This window comes from Dysidea avara, chromosome 11 (genome assembly GCF_963678975.1).
Source record: "Dysidea avara chromosome 11, odDysAvar1.4, whole genome shotgun sequence".
NCBI classification, from domain to species: Eukaryota; Metazoa; Porifera; class Demospongiae; order Dictyoceratida; family Dysideidae; genus Dysidea; species Dysidea avara.
Genome location: NC_089282.1, coordinates 23,805,485 through 23,830,208, shown reverse-complemented (window position 1 = coordinate 23,830,208; position 24,724 = coordinate 23,805,485). Strand labels below are relative to the sequence as shown.

General features: G+C 36.8%; 2 long non-coding RNA genes across 3 annotated transcripts; both read left to right on the top strand.

Annotated features, from left to right (window-relative positions):
• The first annotated feature begins 21,079 nt into the window (after positions 1-21,079).
• LOC136239080 (uncharacterized) lies at positions 21,080-21,663 on the top strand. The gene is made up of 3 exons (XR_010693345.1): positions 21,080-21,453; positions 21,503-21,592; positions 21,635-21,663. It is a non-coding gene; the product is annotated as an uncharacterized lncRNA (long non-coding RNA).
• Positions 21,664-21,674: 11 nt separating this feature from the next.
• On the top strand, positions 21,675-22,688 carry LOC136239079 (uncharacterized). 2 transcript variants are annotated; one of them, XR_010693344.1, is made up of 6 exons: positions 21,675-21,867; positions 21,923-21,962; positions 22,022-22,158; positions 22,206-22,268; positions 22,320-22,511; positions 22,568-22,688. It is a non-coding gene; the product is annotated as an uncharacterized lncRNA (long non-coding RNA). The 2 variants fall into 2 exon arrangements; XR_010693343.1 differs by having other exon boundaries at positions 21,923-22,158.
• Positions 22,689-24,724: the final 2,036 nt, after the last annotated feature.

The window sequence follows — 24,724 nt, the reverse complement described above, 5'->3', positions numbered from 1 at the left end:
ACCAGATATTACAAGTAAACAACCACTGTGAATAATATTGGGTGCTATTCACTATAGGAAGCCTTAGAGATAAAGATTAAGTTTGCTGCTCCATATGAACAGCATCACAGTACAGCTGCACGTGTATTTGCATGTGATATAAGCGAGCCGGCGCCGTTCACTACGAAATCTTAAGTACGAAAGTATACGGCTCGTTGTCGCGGGGGTACAAAGATTGTAACGGGCTCGGATTGTATATAAGTTAATAGAGACTATATTATAAAGCTAGACAGTCTGTTTCTGAAAAATGCGTGAGATGTTTGCAAAACTATGCGTGAGTTGCAAAATCAAGAGTGAGATTGGAGTCAAATGCGTGTGTCTCACGCGCAATGCGTGAGAGTTGAGAGCTCTGAATTCTTTGTGAATCTTTGAATCTTATCACGAGATTTTCTGGAATTTCCCGGATATTAATCATGTGATCTACGAAAAAATTCGCGATCAGCTGGAGGTGTTACCTAGTGTCGTTCGAGGTGTCATTGCACTGACTTGGCTCGCGCAAGAGCTCACCTTTGTCTGTTGCTAACACTGGTACGTTGTGATAGCTGGCAATAGCTTAGGTGTTGACTGTGTTGTACAATAGTTGGTTATTCGATCAGTGCGAGCTCGATGTCTGAAGCTGCAGTGGATTTGCAACTTGTATATATGTATGTATATGTACACTGTAAAGTTCATTATTATTATTATTATTATTTGGCTCAGGATTTGGACAGATGCGAGGGCAGCTCGGAGCGAGGTGTGGAAGGCAGACTAAATGATGACAGGTACATAGAAAACAAACCACTTCGCGTATGGACGCGTATGGAGGACAAAACTTTGCTGTTAAATCGTGTTAAATCCACGTTTCATCAAGATGTTTTGTCAAGCTAGGTGAAAAGCCTAATCCTTGAATAAAATCAACAGGCTTAATAGTGCTGAGACTAAATTGAGGACTGAATTGCATGCCATGTTGTGTTTTTTCAATAATACCTAGCTAACAGTCAAGGTTGAAGTGCCAATTTCCTCATATTCATTCTTTGCAAGATACCCTGAAACAAGATTTACAGAAAATGACACCAATGCCCACAGGATTGACATCGTTGCAGATACTTATGGTAAACCGTAATCATTGAGTAGTACCTAGCATCAGCTAGTGGAAATGCTGATAGTGCTGATGTTATTCTATATGATTCTAAGTACTCTTTGCTCCATGAGCACACGAAATTACTGTCGTCGTAACTTGTGTTTACCAAGAACAAGCATTTTACCGTTGGAATTGCTAATGTTAACAAACAATCTGGAGACAATGATTGTGGACCAATTATATTACCAGTATTGCCCATGGACAAGATCCATCATCTATTGTGTATAATCAAGGCTTGATGAGAGAACACTTACTTACTTGCCTTGAGACTAAAAGAATGGCCCTATTTCCAACTATCAGGGAGAGAAGAGTGCTTCAATCAAAGATTGTGAAAATAGAAGTGTACTATACTGTTACTGTAGGTCACCAAATGACAAGAAAAAGGAAATGGTGCGATGTGACCAAATGACGTGTAAAGAATGGTTTCACTTTGAGTGCATAGGCACTGATAACAATAGCTATTGTACCAGGACAAAAATAGTTTTGTAAAAACTGTAAATGAAAAGTAAAATCCTTAGTTAATGTTATGCTAGTGTACACATGGCATGATTACTTGTCATGCATGATCTTGATGTCGGTGTATAGATGCATATAATGCATAGTTTTATTCCGAGTATCAGTCCAACGTAGCCATCTCCATGGCATGTACTAAAAATGGTGAGGTATATTTATATACATGATACATCTGCTAAAAGAAATATTACACTTGTACATATATGTATAATACGAGCAGCTACAACTGTAAATTGCCTAATGGCAGCCTATATATATAAGTTGGACATTCAGTAGTTAAATTTTGGTACAAGGAATCATCACGCTGAGCCAGTATGAAGAGCTAGCTAGCTACTGAGTCCATGCTGCTTGATCAGTGTTGTCCAAGTTACGTAGCTACAGTGCCAAACTAATGATATTCACTAGCTGAAGTATTTAGTCGCTAGAAAGCCGACCTCTGAGCTTTGGCCGGGCTAAATTTGATTGAATCCTCGAATCTCGGGTGAACCTCACTGAATATAAACTGAATCTAGGGTGAATCTCACTGAATGTAAACTGAATCTCGAGTGAATCCCACTGAATCTTGGGTGAATCCCACCGAATCTGCATGAATCCCGGGGAATCTCGACTGAATCCCTCGGAATCCCTGAATCTCCGGTGAATCCGTAAAGATTCTGAATCTCGTATGCGATTTCGCTGCGTTGCGGACCCCTCGTATTAAGGACAATCACAATAGACTCGCCATATAAACAATTCTACGAAAATATTAGAGTCCCCAAATAGAGCGTCCATTTGCATTTCGTGGGATTTGGCTTATCGGTCCGAAACGTAAAGTTTTTTATGAAGCCAGGGGCGGATCCAGGGGGGTGGGGGGGCTTTGGGGGCTGAAGCCCCCCCCCTTCATATTTAGGCTTTACTTGATCAATATACTGAGTATTATAATGAAATTTTGTCTTAGCATAATTATATGATCACTAATAATACAAATACTCATAAAACCACCTTATAAACATCTTTCCAAGGTATTATCAGTGGATTTATGCTAAAGTTTATGCAACAAGGACCCGGATCAGCATTGGAGGTGTACAAGATCGAGATACTCTAATAGAGCAGTCAGCTAACTACTCTAATAGAACATTCACTAGAAACATGTAGTTGGTTCTGTTATGGAATTTTTCCAAATCTGCCTGCACCTATACATACAATGAAGTGTATTGGTCTGTTTAAAGGGCTTCATTCATCTACTTGTGTAGTTAATATGTATGGCAATACTTAATTTGCTCTCTCAGATTCAATCTTGTATTGTTCAAATTTCAAAATTTTCCACTTTCAACATTCTTATTCTAACATGCACCTATTCAGTGTTGTGCAATTGTGAGAGGGGTACATCATGTACTTGGTTGTCTGTACCTACCCAAACTTTTCCATTAGCAAAATGCTTCAGAGAGCCACACCTATAATCTAAAGGCAGTATATAAAATATCTACAGGTATGAATTTTATGTGGAAATGTCTCCAAATTGCAGTATTTTAGCATCCATTTTTCAAAATTTTCCTGGGGGGCATGCCCCCAGACCCCCCTAGTTCCAGCATGCTTTGCATGCTGGGAAGTGTGCTTCACACACCTATACCCAAGAGATTAGTACCTTGAGTTAGCCCCCCCCCCTTTTATAAATCCTAGATCCGCCCCTGGAAGCCTACTGTAAGTGGGCATGATGCTTTATCACATTTAATACCAACAAGACCTTAAAAATATAAAAGCTACTCATGCAACAATAGAGTCAGTTTTGCCTTGTAAGACTGCTTTTTGATGGTGCAAGAGCTAGGGAAATACAAATAAGCAATCATCATTTATGAATTGTAAACAAAAGTATAATGCTAGAGTGTGTGAACATGAAAGTTGAAAGTGTATAGTTCATTGTCACATTTTTCTGAGTCATTTCACTTAACTAAGCTGTTTCTTTGTAGCCTTTTGGTGATAAACAGTGCATGCATTCAGATATGTGGCTTCTTAGGGATTGATCTATAGATTCAGGGAGTGAAATAGTTAGAGTCTGAAGTGAAAATCTAACCACTTCTGTCATTAAGATATAGCAGTCATCTGCTACATCACCACTACCAATGGTATTTAAAACATCAAATCCTGGAGTGTTTTGTGAATCTCTGATAAATTTAAACTCTCCTGGTGCTTTTAACTTGTTAACATCAATCTGAAATATTTGCAACTTAGTATTATGAATTAAGGCAGATGTTATTTCATTTACTGCTTCACTGGCAATATTATTATTTGAAAAATCAAAATCTGACAGAGATGAAGCATGTTGTAAAGCTCTTATAATCTTAATAATGCTTGATGCCTGTAAGTTGTTTTGGTTGATATGGAATGTTTGTAGCTTAGTGTTATGAGACAAAACAGCTGCAATATCATCTGCTGCTTCACAACCAATGTTGTTGTTTGAAATACCAAATTCTATAAGAGATGAAATGTTATTTAATCCTCTTGCAATCTCAATAGCGCCTGATGTATCCAAGTTATTTCCATCAACACAGATTATTTGTAATTTAGTATTGTGAGATAAAACAGCTGCAATGTCACCTGCAGCTTCACTACCAATATTGTTGTTTGAAATGTTAAATTCTGTAAAGGATGACACACTATTTAAGCCTCTTGCAATTTTAATAGCGCCTGATGTTTCTAGATTATTTCCATGTATATATATCTTCTGCAGTTTAAAATTAGACAAAACTGCTACAATGTCATCTGCTGCTTCACTGCCAATGTTGTTATTTGAAATATTAAATTCTGTCAGAGACGAAGCATTTTGTAAGCTTTGAACAATCTTAATAGTGCCTGGTGTCCCTAGATTGCTTTTATAAATATTCAACATTTGTAATTTAGTATTATGAGATAAAACAGCTGCAATATTATCTGCTGTATCACTATCAATATTGCTGCTTGAAATATCAAGCCTTGTCAAAGATGAAATATTTTGCAAAGATTCAATAATCTTAAGTGTATTTAATATTTCTATAGCATTATCTTGCATGATGAGCTTCTGAAGCTGAGTACTGCTAGATAGAGCAGTTGCAATATCATCTACTGCTTCATTGCCAATATTGCTATCTGAAACTTGAAACTCTGTCATAGCCAGTGTATTATGCATTAATGTTCTCACAAAGTTAAGGACAATTGAGTTTTCCAAATCAATTCTACCCAAGTGACAACGTTTTACTTTAGCTAAAACAATTGCCATGTCTTCTGCTGTTTCACTTTCAATATTGTAATCTGAGACAATTTGAGATGAAGTGCAGTGTGAAGCTTTTGCTTTTCCAAACTTATCACCATGAATGAGAAGTAAATCCTCATTTAAAATAACTCTAATGTTGCTTCCTATTTCTTTACCATTAAACTTCATGACAGAAACAGAGAAAAGTATGAAGTTAGTATTACACAGACCTCCTATAATTTTTATAGCATTTGCTTCATTAAAGTTATTGTCATCAATCAGAAAAATTTTAATGTTGTTATTGCAATGTAAAATAGCTGCAATGTAATCTGCTGCTTCATCACCAATATTGTTGTTTGAAATATTGCACACAGTCAGAGTTGAAATACATTGTAAAGCTCTGGAAATCTTAATTGCTCCAGATGTTTCTAAATTATTTCCATGGATGTATAATTTTTGTAGTGTAGGATTATTATACAAAACAGCTGTAATATCATTTGCTGCTTCACTACCAACATTGTTGTTTGAAATATTAAGTTCTGTAAGAGACGAAATATTTGAAATATTTTGTAATGCTCTAGAAATCTTAAATCCTGACATTTCTAGATTGATAGTGTTACAAATTTTCAGTATTTCTAATTTAGTATTGTGAGACAGAATAGCTGTGATGTCCTCTACTACAAAACGATTAATTCTAAAGCCAGAAAAAGCAAATTTTGTTAGAGATGAAATATTCGGATTTTGCAAAGATTTAGTAATCTGTTTTATATTCACCATTTCTATGATGTTCCTCCCTTGAATGCTGAACTTTTGAATCTTGATATTTTGAAATAGAATGCCTGCAATTTCATCTGCTGCTTTACTACCAATATTACTATTCGCAATATTAAACTCTGTCAGGGATGAAATATTGTGTATTAACACTCTGACAACATTAAGTACAGCTTTTTTCTCAAAATTAATTCTTTTCACGAGACATGATTTTACCTTTGCCAAAACCATTGCCATGTCATTTGCTGCTTTACTATCAATATTGTAATTTGAGTCTACTTGAGATGAGGCGTATAGTGAAGCTCTTGAGTTATAAGAATCATCACCATGAATCAATAATGAAGTATTATGTAATGTAATTCTGATATTACCTGTTCCTTCATTATCGATATTAGTAATTAAAATAGAAAAGTACATTAGAAATTTATTATGGTGTAAAGCCCGTATAATGCTTACAACACCTTCTGTATTAAAGTTATTGTCATCACCCACAAACCGTTTAATGCCAGTATTGTGATATAAAACAGCTGCAATGTCATCTGCTGCTTCATTCCCAATGTTGTTATTTGAAATATCAAGTTCTGTCAAAGATGTAACATTTTGCAATGCGTTAGTAATCTTAATAGCACCTGATGTTCCTAAATTGTTTGCACAAATATGGAGTATTTGCAAATTAACATGATTTGATACAATACTTGCAATGTCACCTGCTGCCTCACTGCCTATGTTATTGCTCAACATATCAAAGCTTGTCAAAGATGCAATACTCCGCAAACCTTTAGCAATCTTCATCATACTTGGAGTTTCTATTATGTTTTGGTGTATTTTCAGATTCTCTAGATTGGCATTACAGGACAAAACAATCGAAATGTCATCTGCTGCTTTGCTACCAATGTTGCTATTTGAAATACAAACCTCTGTCAGTGATGAAGCATTGTGTAGTAATACTCTAACCAAAGTTAGCACAACTGTATTTTCCAAATAAAGTTTATCCAAGTGACAACTTTTCACTTTTGCTAAAACAATTGCCATGTCATTTGCTGCTTCACTTTCAATGTTGCAATTTGAAACAATTTGAGATGACGTGCAGTGTGAAGCCCTTGCATTATAAAACCCATCACCACGAATGAGCAATGAATTATCATGTAATGTAACTCTGATATAGTTTGTTCCTCCGTCATCGGTATTTGCAACTGAAATAAAAAAATATGTTAGAAATTTGGCATTGCGTAAAGCTCTTACAATTTTTATAGCACTAACAACAGTAAAGTTATTGTTTTCAATCACAAGCTGTTTAATTCCAGTTTTATATTGCAAAATAGCAGCAATATCATCTGCTGCTTCACTACTAATATTGTTGTTTGAAATATCGCACACTGTCAGTGATGAAATATACTGTAAAGCTCTTACAATCTTGATTGTACCTGTGCTTTCTAAATTGTTTCCACATATATTGAAACCCTGAAGTGTAGTGTTGTAAAATAAAATAGCTGCAATGTCATCTGCTGCTTCACTACCAATATTGTTGTTTGAAATATTAAATTCTTTCAGAGATGTTAAATATTGTAAAGCTTTTGCAATCTCAATTGCACCTAATGTTTCTAAATTATTTTGATGTATATATAACTTTTGCAACTTAATATTGTTATGCAAAACAATTGCAATGCAATTTGCTGCTTCAATATCAATTATGCTGTTTGATATATGTAATTCTGTCAGAGATGTAGTATTTAGTACAAATACTCTCACAAATTTTAACACTGTAGGTGTTTGAAAGTTAACTTGAAACAAACGACACATTTGTACTTGAGACAAAACAATCCTAGTGTCATCTGCTATATCATCGCCAATACTGTTACCTGAGCTATTTTGAGGTGAAGAATAGTGCGAAGATCTTACAAAATCTATGCCATCTCCAAAAATGGATAAAGAATTGTATAGTAAATCAACTCTGATCTCACCTGCTTGATATCCACAAACTTTCCTAATTGAAACAGAAAAAACTTGTAAAATTGTGGCATTTTGTATGGCAGCTGTAATTTTTATAGCACCAGTATTCTCTAAATTATTACCATCAACTTTAAAATGTTCAATCCCACTATTGCATCTTAAAATAGCCGCGATGTCATCTGCTGCTTCATTACAAATATTGTTCTTTGAAATCTGAAGTACCACCAGAGATGAAATACTACACAAAGCTTTTGCAATCGTACTTGCACCTGTTGATTTTAAATCATTTCCTGACAGCTGGACTAATTTTAGTTCAGTGTTATAAAATAAAACAGTTGCAATGTCATCTGCTGCTTCACTACCAATATTGTTGTTTGAAATGTTAAGTATTCTCAGAGATGATGTATTTTGTAAGCCTTTTGCAATCAATATGCCACCTAATGTTTTTAGATTATTATCAGAGATACAGAAATGTTGTAGTTTAGTAAGCTTACACAAAACAGCTGCAATGTATTTTGCTGCTTCACTACCAATATTGTTGTTTGAAATGTTGAATTCTGTCAAAGATGTAGCATAATTTAAACCTTTTGCAATCTTTATTGCACCTTCTGTTTTTAAGTTATTATTCCGTATACGGAGGATTTGTAATAGACTATTGTTAGATAAAACAGTTGCTATCTCATCAGCTTCCTTACCAATACTGCCGTTTGCAATATCAAGTTCTATCAGAGATTTAGTATGGCGCAAAGCTCTTGCAATTCTAACTGCACCTGGTAATCGCAAATTATTTCCCGACACAGAGAGCAATTGAAGTCTAGTATTACAAGATAAAACAAATGCAATGTCATCTGCTGCTTCACTACCAATGTCGATGTGTAAAATAGTAAATGCTAATGTGCTTGTAAGACACCTTAAATTATCCTTTACCATCTTAGCTCGTTCTGTTGATAATGTTTTCAAATATGATTTGTTTGACTGGTAGGTATGACAAATAACAGCTGTCAAATAATCAGCTACGTACTGATGTGGTGAGGACATGTTGTGAATGTATCTAATATTTGAAGCTTGGCTTAGTAAATGAACAGCCTTAGAATGCAAATTAAACCCAACAATTTTAACAAGTGTGAAATTGTCGAGCAAGAGACTTTGTCCTGTACTGGGGACAACATAACTTACGTTAACATCACCACACGGGTCAGTAGTCATACACCTTTTTATGGAATCTATAACTCTTTTATCCTTAAATTGACCACCGAATTGATAACAGCACATACGTTTTGAGAATGAATGTACAATAATTACTCTGTTTTGCTCAGGCACACCTGTCACTAACAACATTCCACTTTGTAGATAATTTTGTTTTCTGTTTGCATTTAATGCCTTAGTGAAATCGTTAATTAATTTAACAGTTTCATTGTTATAGAAAGCACCAATAGATATAACAACTTCTTGGGTATCCCAACACTTCAACACTCCACATAGTTTACTGAGAGATTCCCAGTGAAAATGATTACATGAAATATCTACAGTTTTGACATTTAAAGCCACACTTTGAGTATGAAACATTTCACACAAGGCATTACAAATTTCATCATCAATGTTACAGTGAGATAAGTTAATCTTTTCCCACTTCTTATTGGGTGATCTTAATAGTAGAATTGCAAGTGTGCGTATATCTTTAGTTGACAAGGATTGGTGACTGAGGTTGATTACACCTCCATGGAATATGCTTTCAACAGATGATAACATTTCATGATCAGTTTCTGCCAAACAATGCAATAGTTGAAGACATTTGATCTTATCATTTAATATTGCATTTGAAATACTAGGAGTTCCAAAGAGCCAACTAGACCATTGGAAATAATTACCAGTTAGGAAATGATTGAACACAAAATTTTCACCATTTGTTATACCAACATACATTACCCAACTGTTGCAGTACCGCACGTTCCAGAATGTATCTTTAAGCAGTTCGAACTGTACCTCCTCTGGTAATGAAGCAATGTGATGGGCTGCCATGTATTCCTGAATGGAAAAATGAATAAAATGAAATGATTCATGATCACAACTATCTTGTGGTTTAAAATACTGTGCACGTTTTAGCAAGCCAAGTCCATACCAATTAGCAGGAGTGAGGTTAGGATATGTTGCCTTAACCTCAGCTAGTGTAAACACTAGTTGATCCTTTTGTAAGGTTAGAAAAGCAAATTGTGATAATTCCTTAAACACTTGATTGTATGGTTGAGGTAGGTCAGTGAAACTGGCTTTAAAAGGTTCAGTTACCTTTTTGTCTTTTTTAAGAAAATGAACAATAGTCATCATAATAAAATTTTCAAACAATTTTGTTTGTGATTTTGGTAATGTACTGATGCCATCTTCAGTGAGGCAGAGTAGTATGCTCATTATCAATGGAATATAACATAAGGAATTTAAAAATGGATTAGATTGTAAATATATTTCAAGTTCTTCAATTTTGTTTGTTTGATCAAGCAATGCACTTTTGATGAAGTCTTTTCGGTCTCCTTCAGTAAAACCCAATACTTCTGCCCTACAGTCTACAATGTAATGAAGATGTGATGAAGCAGTTGGACGAGATGTGATTACTAACCCACATTTTGGTAACCATTTACGATCAATAAGATGTTTAAATCGACTTCTGTCTTCTTCAGAAATTTCATCATATCCATCTATCACAATGATAAGATATTGGCCATGAGTTTTGACGAGCCATTCAGCTATGTTGCTACCTAGGTTGTCACTTTGACAAAAGTAATAAACAAGGGACTTCACACTGGTTATGGATTTCACATCAGGGTCACGCACAAATAATAAAAACAATAGCATTTTACTGTTTAAAAGAGTGCGATTGGCCCACTTGAAAGCAATTTCCTTGCTTAAGACAGTTTTTCCTACTCCAGGTGCTCCTTCAATGAGAATTTTATAAGGATCCGGATTAGGTGTTTCATATGGATCAAACAGATCACCAATATTTTTTATGGTTCTGCTATAATCAATGTAAGCTTCCCTGTTTTCTATGATTCTATTAGAACTCAATTCCTGTGCAACAGTGTTAAATTCATATTCAGTACATCTACCTTCATGATGAATGATGGTTAATGGAGTATAGTGTCTAGGATGGTAGGGTGGCCAGTCATCAAAGTCTCGAGTGTATCTTTTCTGACGGTAGTATTCATGCAATTGATTGCTGATGACATGAATTGCTTGGATAACTGGGAAAGGAAGTATGAATAGCAGTGAATAAGTAAAACAGTACTAGCTGTTTCATATTAAATATGACCCACTGAGCAAAAAAATGAACTAGTTTACAGTGTTTGCAAACTTCTTTTGGCTCTGTGTTGTCTAGAGGAAAAAGCCAATGAGCTGGTAAAATTTCAGCATTACCTCGTGAATGCTCTTGAAGCTGTTGTGATAGATAGCAGGAAGAGCAAAACTACAGTATAATGTATACATGACTATACGGCAAAAAAATTACAGGTGCCCATTTAATCAATCATGATTATGTCACAAGCGCAAAAAGCCATCGAGTTGGAATTTGTGTCGCTATTTTCTCCACAAATGGGATCAAGGTACATTTTGACCTGTATCCACTCCTGCTTTCAAGCAAGAAGGTCATTCAAGCTTATAGCAATGGTGATGATAAGCTTAGATTATATCAAAGCATAAACAAATACACAGAACCATTATTGCTTCATGTTACAGAAGGGAAACAAGATATTCTTACTTTCCACTCGGCCATGAAGAGGCAAATCTACAGGTATATAAAAATTATTTCAATTCTAGTCATTCTTCATGGTTTACTGAAGTGATTAAACTCACCTAAAATTATTTTGGTATCACAGCATTCGTTTAGTCAATGTATAATTATTTCAATGCAATTTATTTGAAGAACAGAACAATGCAAACTAGTGGATGTTTGCTCAGTTGGTCAAATCATTAAGATAATTACATAGTGGTAAGAAAAGTGGATATTAATAAATAAAATTAATTATTTTGTGATAGACGTTAGTAAGGCTGAAACAAATACTACTACTTGATGAGTACTCGTTAAGGATTTTGGTACTCAGATAGTAAATTGGCACTTAAATACTCGTCAATATCACGTGACCCAGCATCAGAGAGTGACGAAATGAAGGCTGTAGAGTTTGATCAGCATGATGTTTTGTCAAGGACATTAACATCAATACTATAATACAGTGTGTGTATCATTGTTGTTATTTGAAAAGCTGTAAACTGTTTATGGTTGGTACAATACATGTCAAATGGGTATGACTACATACAATTAGTATCCCCCAAACACACCTTTACTATAAAAAAGATGTTTCCAAGAAACTACAAGTATCTGTAACCCCATGTAAAAACAACTCGGCTGTAGAAGTAGATTCCATGAAATTTACTGATAACTGAAAGAGCTGATATCTGGAGGAGCCAAGAATCAATGTTACTGCAACTGACTGATTACCAAAAGTTTTACCAGTCATACAAAACAAGCAAATAAAAGTAACTGGCAACAAAATCAGCTGATATCTGAAGCAGCCAAGAATAAAAGTTAAGTTGATACAACTGACTACAATTATTAACCTTTAAACCTGCATAACAGAAAACTGGATTTGATAAAAAAACTAATTGAAAATGCACAATACTTTTGCCAATTTACATAGGTGGTTGCAAGCAAGCATATATATCTCATGAAGACTACGTCTGATCGCTTAGAAAATCAGATTTTATTAATTGGCAAAGAGTAAGCTATCTACCTGTGTATAAACTTTCAACATACAAACAAGGAACTCACTCACTATGATGCGTAGAAGTGTTTTACGTCCTTCCACATCTGTATCATCATTGTGCTCATCCGACATTGATGTTATCACGTGATATCAGTATATCAACTGAATTACCATCACATGAAGAGTAATGACACCAAGCAAAGTTGATATGATGTAGTACAACCGCGTTATGCCTTTTGTACATCGTTATGTGAAGAAGGAAGACGGAGGGATAGTTCTTTTACTCATTCAAAGTGGAGTGAGTATTTCTGGGTGGGATGGACGCAACAAAGTATGGGACCATTCAAACCAGAATTTAATGGTGAGTAAGATGATGTTTGTCAGTTTTAGATAGCTTTAGCAGTTTGTGTGTTATAGAATTTAATTTTACAAGGCATGCATGCAATCCAGTTTACTGGATTATACGTTTTCAGTGCTTACGTTTTATAAAACATCAGCGGGTTTAAGGGTTAACTTGCAACATTGAATCTTAATCATTCGACTGTGTTCTATACATTCACCCTTGCTACATCTTAAATTAATTCTTTGTAACTCTAATTGGCTGGTGATTTGGCCGCCTTTTTTCTTTACACTGACTATTGAAAAAGGCAGCCAAATTATCAACCAATTAGAGTTACAAAGAATTAATTTAGGATGTAGCATGGGTGAATGTATCGAACACATTTTAATGATTAAGACTCAATGTTGCAAGTTAATAATTGTAGTTAGTTGTATCAACTTAACTTTTATTCTTGGCCGCTTCAGATATCAGCTGTTTTTGTTGTCAGTTACTTTTATTTGCCTGTTTTGTATGGACTTTTGGTAATCATAGTCAGTAACATTGATTCTTGGCCGTTCCAGACATCAGCTACCAGTTAATTTCATGGAGTCTTCTTCTACAGCTGAGCTGTTTGTACATGAGTTTACAGATACTTGTAGTTTCTTGGACACATGTTTTTATACAGCAGATGTGTTGTTTTTTTTTGGGGGGGGGGGGGATATCACTAATTATTGTCAGTTATATAATTTATAGACTCAATGTTCAAGCATGATGAATTCTGCCTTGTAGAGGTGTTGTGACCAAACACAATTCTACTGATAAGCGGTGAGCATATAACATACAATCCTATAGTAGTTGTTGATTTTTATTAGGACAAGAGCCAGTAGAAATTACTGCAATTTACTGAACAGGCCAAGAAATGGCTAGTCAGGGTTATCAAAAATGTATGTAAAGCACTTATGTATTTATAAAGTATGCTTTTCTAGTTGATCTTGGGGAATGCAACCATTTTGAAATAGCAACTCTAGCTGAGATTGCATCTGGGATATGGGAGTGTTTTCAGACAGTAACCAATAACCATCGACCCCAGTAAGGTCCAAGACATTATTGACTGGTCAGTCCAAGTGATGTTCATCAGCTTCTAGGCCTGGCATCATACTACAGAAAATACATCATTACTTTTTCCAATGTTCCTGCACCACTCTATACACTAACCCAACAGAATATGTCATTTTCATGGGATCCAAAATGTAGTGAGGTCTTCCAAGCTTTATATACTCACTTAGTACAGGCCCCTGTTCTATCTTATCCTTGTTTCGAAATTTTGACTTAACTGCTGAAGAATTTGTCCTCACAAACAGATGCCAGGGCTAGGTGCAATATTAGAGAAACATGGCCATGTTATAGCTTATGCCATTCACTCTCTGTCATCATCTGAACATAGTTATAGTGTGATATAGCAGAAATGCTTTGCTATAGTTATTGGCCTCAAACAGTTCCACCACTATCTTTAGGCATGCGTCTATTATGCCAGCATAATTTCGGGAGTAATAGGTACTGAAAAGCATTGGGGAATATTCCGGAATGATCGGATGAATTCTAAGAACAATTGGTACAAAATTATAAGTTTTTGTTGTGGTACAGTGTAAAAATCTTTTAGATTTACTACCAAAACAGTGCAAGCATAAAAACGGTGAAAACGATCGAGATACTCTAATAGAGCAGTCACTTACTCTAACAGAGCAGTCAACTTTGAGTCCATAATTCTAATAGAGCAGTCACTTGTTTAAAAACCTTAACAAAAATACTAATTTGGCACACATATTTGGGAACAATTTGAGAATAATAGGTAGACTCAGGAATAAATTTGAGCATAATAGGTGAATAAAAAAAGAAGTGTTGGAGCATAATAGACTTAAGCCTAACTATCTTCTACGTAGACCGTTTCAATTTTATTCTGACCATGTTCTCCTGCAATGACTATAGCTCAGCAACAGATTGAGGCATGCTATTTTGTTGGGCCTTGACCATGTTTTAAAATTGTGTATTGTTCAGTAAGGGCTCAACTAATACCAGTGCTAGTGAACCGTACCAAATAGCAAATCGCATTGTCACAGCATTGATAATGTATTACATGTACTTTGTATTTACAATAATTGTGACCCAGTCTGGGAAAACCGGTCTTATCACTCATGTCAGCAAATTGGATTTTTCACCCAGAACACAAAGCTACATGTATAAGCCAGTTAGTTTCACAATCAAAATCAGCTAGATTTTATATGGTCTGGTTTCGCTGGCTGCTTTTCCCAAGCCTAGTGGCAATCTATACGTGCGGTGTTGGGCCTTAATGGAGGCCTGGTCAGCCTGGGAATGGCTGTATGTGACCGTACTCCGTGATGTTACTTAAATACATCTGCTGTGAATTTCCTTTCATTTTAGCCAGTTTTGAGTCCTGAATGGCCCATAACTTGGCCTAATCTATCCATATACCTTCCTTTTTCAATTTTTTATAAACAGCCTCTTGTCCTCCTTCTGGGCCCCACCTCCCTCTATTTTGGAGCTGGCCCGATACAGCCAACCATGGTTTAAAAACTATCTAAACTGGTGGAAAACCTAGTTGTTGGCTACTTGCACAGTGGATGCTCTGGAAGGTAAGGAATTGGTGTAAAACGTGTGAAAATTTGGTACACATAGCTTCAACCATTGGCAAGCTACGACACACTAAACACTTAAAACCAGCATTTCTTGATACTTTTAAATAGGTGATAAGACTGATTTCCCAGACTGGGTCACAATTATTAAAAATTATATGATGAGTAATGTTTACACAAATTGAGAGGTCTAAAGGTTATATAGTGAATGGAGTAAATGCTACTCTTAAAAAGGTATGCCCCTGTGGCAGCTCATTTATTCCAAAAATGGTATAAAGTTTATTTATCCATGTGAAGCTGGTAAGGCAAAAGTAGCTAACAGCTTCTGTACCATTGTTAATCATATATCAAACAGTGCGGATCCTCCGAAAATGATGCACACCACCTAAAATTCTGCCTTTAAAAATCATCCTAAAGACAGCTGACACCACGAAAATCACCTTTACAGAATAACATTAGTCCATCTAACATGAAATACAGCATTAAAAACAAGAAAACACTTACTGGTGACCAGATATAATTTTTTTTTAAATTTCCAAAGCTTGAAATGTAGTCTCACTGACTGGCCACAATCACAAGCCTAGAGCCCAAACAAAGCAGTGCACGGTCATCATTTTACACCACAACAACAAACTCAACAGTGGGATGTACAGTGGCGGATCTAGGAATTTATAAAGGGGGTTTCCAGTTTAGAAGGTGGAAATATATATTGACATGAGATACGCAAAAGTTTGCACTACATCGTCTGGTTTGGTAAGGTGAGACCAAAAAAAAAAAAAAAAAAGTTACAGCCTAGTAATAGTACATAAAATATATTAAATAACTTCCTACACACTACTTTAGTAGCTACTGTGACTGCTCTATTAGAGTATCTCGATCGAGACGCACGCCGCGATAATTAAAACATTTAATTGTTACACAATCATTTTTCAAAGGGGGTTTCCGTGGAAACCTTTGAAACCCCCCTAAATCCGCCACTGATGTACATTGAGGGAGTTCTGACAAGTGTATGCCCTGTGCACCTTGCCTTCCCTTATATCTTCAATCAGGTTGGTTGTCTTCTTCAAGCATCGAAACCATACCAAGGCATTAATTTTCGGTATCAACACTTTTCTGTAGACACCACAAAATTATTTCAGAAAGCACTTATGCTGCTGAAAGAGCAGGGCGCTTACAATTTCAAGTGTTGCACATGAAACACTAAGGCTGCTGAGTTGTCACTTCGACTTTTGTCAATGCCTGGACTGCAATCAACAAAGAAACTTGTCACTTAATAGACGGACTGATACTCAATGGCTTGTTCCTCTGAACACAATAACTCACCCACTCAGTGCCGGATGGGGAGATCAGCAAGTGATCGGATAGCACTAAAGTGAAAATTGTATTACTTCATCCAATTAGTCGAGACTAAGCTCCAGACAACTGAAAAGGCCTGTTTGTTCGAACAACTTCCAGCATGGGTGAATAGAACATGGACCATCATACTGAGACAGGTCATAGATCTGAGTGCCACTGCTACTATGATCAAAGGTAAGCTATGCATGCTACTACAGGTCTATGTTCTTCCAATGTTGGCACAGTATGTACTTTAATAAGCTGTACAGGAACTTAATAGCTAGCTATATAATTTTTATGTCACTATGTGGTTGTTATGTGTGTTTTTCTTATTTGCTACAGCTAGCTACTATATAGTACGACACAAAAACTAAAGAAACTGGTATTTTAAAATTTGTTGTTTCAAAATTGAAGTAGGGATCTATGCAATAAAAAGTAGTGAAACAAGAGATGAATGATGGCAATACAGTATAGCCCAGTGGAAAAGTCCCTACTTTGGCATTGAACAAAATCATAACAAAATCATAGCAAATGTGACAAAGTAGGGATTTTCTCACAGAGCTATGCTGTAATACCATCATTCATCTCTTGTTTCACAACTTTTTATTGCATAGATCCTTACTTCAATATTAAATTAACATTAAAAAAATGTTTTATATATTGCACATACTTGGTGATACACTTATGCATAAGCCTCATGTAAGACTGGTGAATAAACATGTGCTCATAACAAAACAATATAACACTGAAAAATGTATGTACATAACTCATAAAAATAGAGCCACTTTGCTTATCAATTGCTGTTGGTACAGGGTCACTGATTGTACAACAGCTTTAGCTGTTGCTAGCTACCATGCAATAATTATCATGTCTCAGCTGTTACCATGGCTGTGTTTATCACAAAGCAGTAGAGCAGTGTAGTGAGTCAATATGTTCACCATGAAGCAGTAGTCACTGTGTTCACCATGAAGCAGTAGTCACTGTTTTCACCATGAAGCAGTAGTCACTGTTCTCACCACAAAGCAGTATCACTATGTTCACCATGAAGCACGAGATGAAGCAGTACAGCTTAAATCATGATAATTACGGGTAAAGCGGTAGCCCGTCTTTATGCATGGAATTGGGATAGTTACGAACAGTTACGAACTCATACCCGTATATGGACAATTACGGGGTTTGTTAAAGTGCTACTATTAACTCAACCTCGTATATGGACAATTACGAGTTTCGTTAAAGTGTCACGATTCTACTAGTATTGTATTAAAGAATGTCTACCGAGCAGAGTGACAGGAAACGGCAAAAGAGAGCTTGGGTTTATTGCGAACATTGCAATCGAACAGTTTCAGTACCTCGACTTGGCACCGCCACAAGAGATTCCGGCTTATGCCAGACGAAGAGACATCATTAATCAGTAGCAGCAGTAGCTCGAGCGATGAAGAACTTTGTTGTTGAAGCTCACCATATAGACTTGGAGGAAAGTGATCGTAAAGAGGAAGACACATACTGTGTGTATGATACAGCGATGTAAAAGGCACTCATAAATGTCTACTAGCACCTGCCCAATTAAAGGGACAAGTAAAAGGACTGGATAAAGGGACTGAGGACACGAGTTAATGGCAGAGTAACTCCAAGTGACGTTGGTACATATTAGAAGTGCAATTTAAAGCTAGATTCGGCAAATCTATTAGAGCGTCTAAATTAATTATCCCGGGTTTTCTTAAGCACCTATCAACATTAAGCCCTACTACCCTCACGGATTACTAGGGGATTAGTGGAGGATTTAGGCCCAATTTGATCAGAAACTTTGCTCCGCTAGTATTTGATTGCTTTAGGCATTTGTTTAGCTTGAAAGCTATAAGATTTAGCTATTCATTTTCCTAAAGAATATTCCAGCCATACTACATGGAGATTTGACCATTGGTTGTTCCCCAGTTGGTGGAGAATTAAATTTTTCGAAGTCAAATCTCCACCATTTATACCACTACGTCTGGTGGTGGAGGTGTTGGATAACATTGATAATATAATAGCATAATATATAGTGGCATGTAGCTTTACCACTGCATGTACTTTGTAGACAGAAGTAACCCATATGATAGAGGCAGAGTATGACAGTACAACACAGCTAAAATCATGATTAATATGGGGATTTCGGTAGCCCATCTTTGTAACTGAAAATGAGTAAGGACCTAATGATATGGGCTTACGTCCATTCATGGATATTGATGGAAAACATACTGTTCTTGGAAATGATCATGATAATAACATCGACAGAACCTAGGACCATGGACTAAATCACGAGGAAAAACTAGCATACATGATGGTGAACACTAAATAACTAGTTCAACACTGACTGCACAAGCACTATAGCCGAAGAGTGTAGAAGTCCCATGATTTTCACTACAATGGCAGATTCATGGTTGCATAGAAACCAGAAATCACTAATGTTACGTAGTCCCTAATAGAGTAATCACCCTAGCTAATAAAGCAGTCACTCTAATAGAGCAGTCACCCACAAACTAACATTATAATTGGGTGCAAATAAAACACTACATAGATTGTCAATAAACTACAGTTGCATTATATTGCACAATATATCACAACATCTGGAAATTCAGCAAGTCTTCAAATGCCTCATCCTCATAATGTCCAATCTTTAAATTCTGCATGAGGTTTGAGGTTGCCTAAGTTCTGATCTCCAATCTTTGGGTAGTATTTTCTTCCACTGTCTTTCTTACTAGCCAATTAAGGTCTATAAAATACAGGTATTTGCACTATTTGATAGTCAGTGTGAAAATACAAAACAACCAATACACCTAGGCTATGACACAGGTATCTCTTAGAAATAAAATACGCATAGCAGCAGGTCGCCAGTGCATGGATACACAACAGAAGATTTTTCACAAACCTGCAACACTCAGATACAGGTCGCCAGTGCTTGGATACACAACACACCTACAATACCTGGATACAGTTACCTAGTACATAACACGATAGACACATCTACAACACCCAGATACAGGTCCCCAGTAGTGCTGAAATGAATAGCAATTTTTACTATTCGAATAGTTGTAAACAAAATGACTGATTGTTCGATTATTCTTTAAGCATGACTAAGCACTGAAATCTTTTTCTAACATGGAATTTTTCAGTGTGAATATGCCACTTTGTTCACAATTTAAAGCTTCTAGGTTGGCTTCATCCATGTGATCACAGCTTACTAGTGTGCTAACGAATAATCGAATAGTGAGTTAACGAATTGAGTAATATCATGCCAACTGAATAGTCGATTGTCCCATTAATCGTTTCAGCACTAATCCGCAGTACATCGATACACAACACAATTGACACACCTACAAGACCCGAATACAGGTCGCCAATGCGTGGATACACAACACAATTGACACACCTGCAAGACCCGAACACAGGTCGCCAGTGAGTGGATACACAACACAATTGACACACCTACAAGACCTGGACACAGGTCACCAGTGCGTGGATACACAACACAATTGACACACCTGCAAGACCCGAACACAGGTCGCCAGTGCGTGGATACACAACACAATTGACACACCTACAAGACCAGGACACAGGTCGCCAGTGCGTGTATACACAACACAATTGACACACCCGCAAGACCCAAACACAGGTTGCCAGTGCGTGGATACACAACACAATTGACACACCTACAAGACCCGAAAACAAGTCGCCAGTGCGTGGATACACAACACAATTGACACACCTGCAAGACCAGAACACAGGTCGCCAGTGCGTGTATACACAACACAATTGACACACCCGCAAGACCCAAACACAGGTTGCCAGTGCGTGGATACACAACACAATTGACATACCTACAAGACCCGAAAACAGGTCGCCAGTGCGTGGATACACAACACAATTGACACACCTGCAAGACCAGAACACAGGTCGCCAGTGCATGGATACACAACACAATTGACACACCTGCAAGACCCGAACACAGGTCGCCAGTGCGTGGATACACAACACAATTGACACACCTACAAGACCCGAACACAGGTCACCAGTGAGTGGATACACAACACAATTGACACACCTACAAGACCCGACAACAGGTCGCCAGTGTGTGGATACACAACACAATTGACACACACCAGCCCATAAATAACAACACACCAAGAGGTTAACAGCATGTGGAATTACAACAAGGGTAACGCACATACAAGGTCCGGGAACAACAGGTCACCAGTTTGTGTAACTACAACATGGATAACACCAATACTTTGGAGCTTGTCTAGTTCGCCATTAACAATAACAAAATCGACACACTAAAATGTATATTAGAACACGAACCTGACTACAGAGTGTAATCTTCACGAAATTGTAGAACATGGGTCAGCATTGTACTACATCACACTGTAACGCTCGCACTGGATTGCTTATCCTACGGCACTAATTAGAGTTGTCTGACAGTGTGCTTCTCAAGTGATGATGTGATTGTTGAACATGGCGGTGGAACTCAGCATGAAGTAACCATTCATTTTGTTGTTGTTGTGAAGTTCGCGTCGTATGCAAGCGCTTTGTAGATGGTAAAGTGCTCGTACCAAAGGATGAATGACGGATCGACTAGTAGTCCACCATTATTTGAAGACTTCACGTGTTCAGAATATGATACGTGGAAAAGAAGTAATTTTACTTGAATGATGCCTCTGAAAGACCTCGTAACAGTGGATGGAATGTGCTAGTCGCGTAAAAAGTTTCTTCCTATTGGCACTCATTAATAAGAAATTTGGACAGGAAAGCCGTTTCTAAGAGACTACCAAGTATGTTTAGTATTTACACTGTTCAATTACAACATTATTTTATGTCTAGAGCAAGCAGATCGTAGATGAATTGACATTTCAGGTGATCAGCTACAACAGTTCTTAAGATCCTCCCAGTGGATACATCAGCAATGAGATGGTGAGTACAGAATTCTTGAATGTTCAATAATGCTTTGCTTAGATCAACAAAAGAATTGTTGGAAGCAGCATTTGATTTACTAGTAGGGTGATTGTTTTGGTTAGGGTGAAACAATTCTTGGAAAGGCTGACGACAGTAATAGAAAGACTGGGACTGTATCTATATTGTAACATCTTTGGGATTGGTTGTTTGAAGAAATGTTGACTATAGTGGCAGAGTAACAGAACGAACAGTAGCACTATATGGATAAGGAAAAGACTTTGAATGATTAAATGGTATGTACAACATTCTTTTTGGAATAGTTTAAAATACAAGGATTTGTGTGTGTAGTTGTGAAAGTTGACGTATTAAAGAGACAGACCTCGAAACGGTGAGATGATGTGTACAACATTCGTGATTTCTTCATAGCAGCATAAACATTGTGTTTAGAGCAAATTTTGCTAGAAAGAATGCCAGGGAAGTTGAAAAGCACTAGTAGAAGTGATAGATTCACCACTGGTGTTTACAGTGAAATGGCTCCTCGACGTGTTGGAAGTGGCAGGAAAGGAAATGCCAGTATCCAAATGGTAAGTATAATATTGTTGAGGAATTGTAAGTGAAATTGTATCTTTAGAGTGAAGCGTGTACCCAACATCGTGACAGAAGTGACAGGAAAGGAAGTGCTAGTAGCAAAATGGTAAGTATAACTCTCCTGAGGAATTGGTCGATCAATGAACTTATGCGCTAGGAGTGAAACAGCTAGCCAACGTAATGGTAGAAAAAATGCCAGGACCATAAGTGCCAACAGCAAATGGTAAGGCTAATGTTATTAAGGGATAAGTTGGCAAATGAAATTAATTGTGCTTAGACTGAAACAGCTGAGCTACATACGTAGCACCAACTAAACAATAGTTGAGAACCATTTGAATGCAAGACAGTGGTACGTACATAATTATTGTATATGCAACAGTTTATTAATATCTGTACATATTATAGTATCAAGAGGAAGGACTAGAAGTTTTTGACACACTAAGCGGAGATAATGGGAGTGACAGTGATTATGGGGGAATTGTGTTGTAAATATTATATTATTGCAAGTATTAAAATTTTACGCAAATTTTATAACCCGCGAATATAGATTAGCGATCACGTGCATGGCACAATTACGCCCATCATGACGACACGTCTCAAGATTGAGACGAGTATAAAGACGGGCCCACGTCTTGAAAGGTGGTTCAACCACGGGTAAGCTCGAACCTCGTCTTGGCGTTAAGTACAAAACCCGTAGTTGTCACGTATTTGCTCAGCTACGAGTATCTTTATGGGATAATTTCATCCCGTAATAGTCTCTTATTTAGCTGTGCAGTAGCCACTGTTTTCACCAAAAAGCAGTAGTCACTGTCCACCGCCCTGAAGTTTGTTACAACTGAAGTATGAAGCACGAGGTTCATCCCGAATCCCGTACAACCAACCCAGAAACATAGATAAAATTTGTGACATCTCAGCGAAAACCCGTTTAGTCCGCATGACCTCAGAATTTTTTTTAATTTCTCAGCAATGTCTGTATTGTCCAAGGAATGGTCCACCAAAGTTTTGGCCTTCTGTGGTGAGCAGTTTTGGAATTACAGTGCTAGAAAGTAGGAAGAACGGGAAATCGATATGTACAGTGACTATACTAAAAATAAACTATAGCCATAACCTCCGTTTGGATTAGTTTACAAAGTTGGAATTTGGCTTACAATATTCACCATGGATTGGCAGATTAAGGTATAGTTTTAGCCTTGCAGTCACTTGTGCATAGGCGTATGAAGGTGGTTTTGTCAAAGAAATGGCAATAATTTTGTTTATGTTTACTGCTTCGTAAACAAATGCACGTGAAATTTTATTTATAAAGACATGTATTAATTAGTGCTGACATCAAGACTTATGTACGCACCTGTGGGACACTTCCATTGCATATTGTTTATTTATTTGTACATGGGGTCGAATAGCACCAGATTCATTGCCTCATGCTAAGGCATTTGGCAATAAATATGCATACCTTCTGTGTCAATGCCCAAAGCACCAGGTACACTAGGGATCATGCTTACAGCATCAATCAGTTTGCCCCATGTTGCAGAGGGGTCACACTGTGTCCATTTGCGTAACATCACTCTACATCTCTCCTCACAACTGTTGGGATGATCTACTGATATGATGTCAAGTTGGTCTGATGTCATTCCTAAGACCACTCCCAACTGTCTCCATTTGACCGCACAAAGTAGAACAACACAACGGTTAGTGTCACGTTCACAAGGTATATCACTGCCTGTAACGTAAAGTGAATGTTTATCAAATTGTCCTTTGTTTACTTACGCGTCTTTTCACTAGGAATGGATACCATCTAACTTTCTGTTTCGCCAGAAATACCGGCGATTCACGAATTCAGTTTTATCGTTATAGAAAACTGACTAATTCTGCTTCAAACAACAAAATAAAGCGACAGCTTGTTGTACGAATGGGTGTAACAACTTAAAGATCACGTGACTTTGCCTTTGTAGTTTTGCGTGACCTCGCCTTCTTTTTCCTTTGTGACGTATCTCGTGCGTCTCAAATTAATAATACAATGTGTAATTGTAACCTGTGCCAAAAACAGCCCAGCTGTAAAAAAGGCGAGGCCAAGAATGCACAAGTACATGTTCATGGAGTAACTACAACCAAAAGACATGATATCAAAATCTGACCAAGAAAGCATTTACAGTATAGCTAGGCACTTTTGTGCATTCATTTTCTATATGCTTCACATTATCACATCCAGCTAGTTGTACATGTGTGCTTGCAATATAAACAATACTACTGAGATGATAAAAGATATTACACTGCCACTGCTTGAAGGTTCTTAGTTTACTAATTTGTTAAGATGCCTTACTGTAGATATACTGATAGTAAAGTGTCAGTAGACTTAAGTATATGGAACATAATTATTTTACTAAGTTTTAAACTCTCAGTATAACATCAGTGAAAGCAGGTTTACTGAAAAACTACTAAAATAACAAACAATTAACTGTTCCATTTACTGGGGATATACCACTGTAGTAAACTAAGATACTTCAAGCAGTGTGCATTGTTACCAAAATTAATTTAACTAAAGATTTACAATTGGTTTCTACTTGG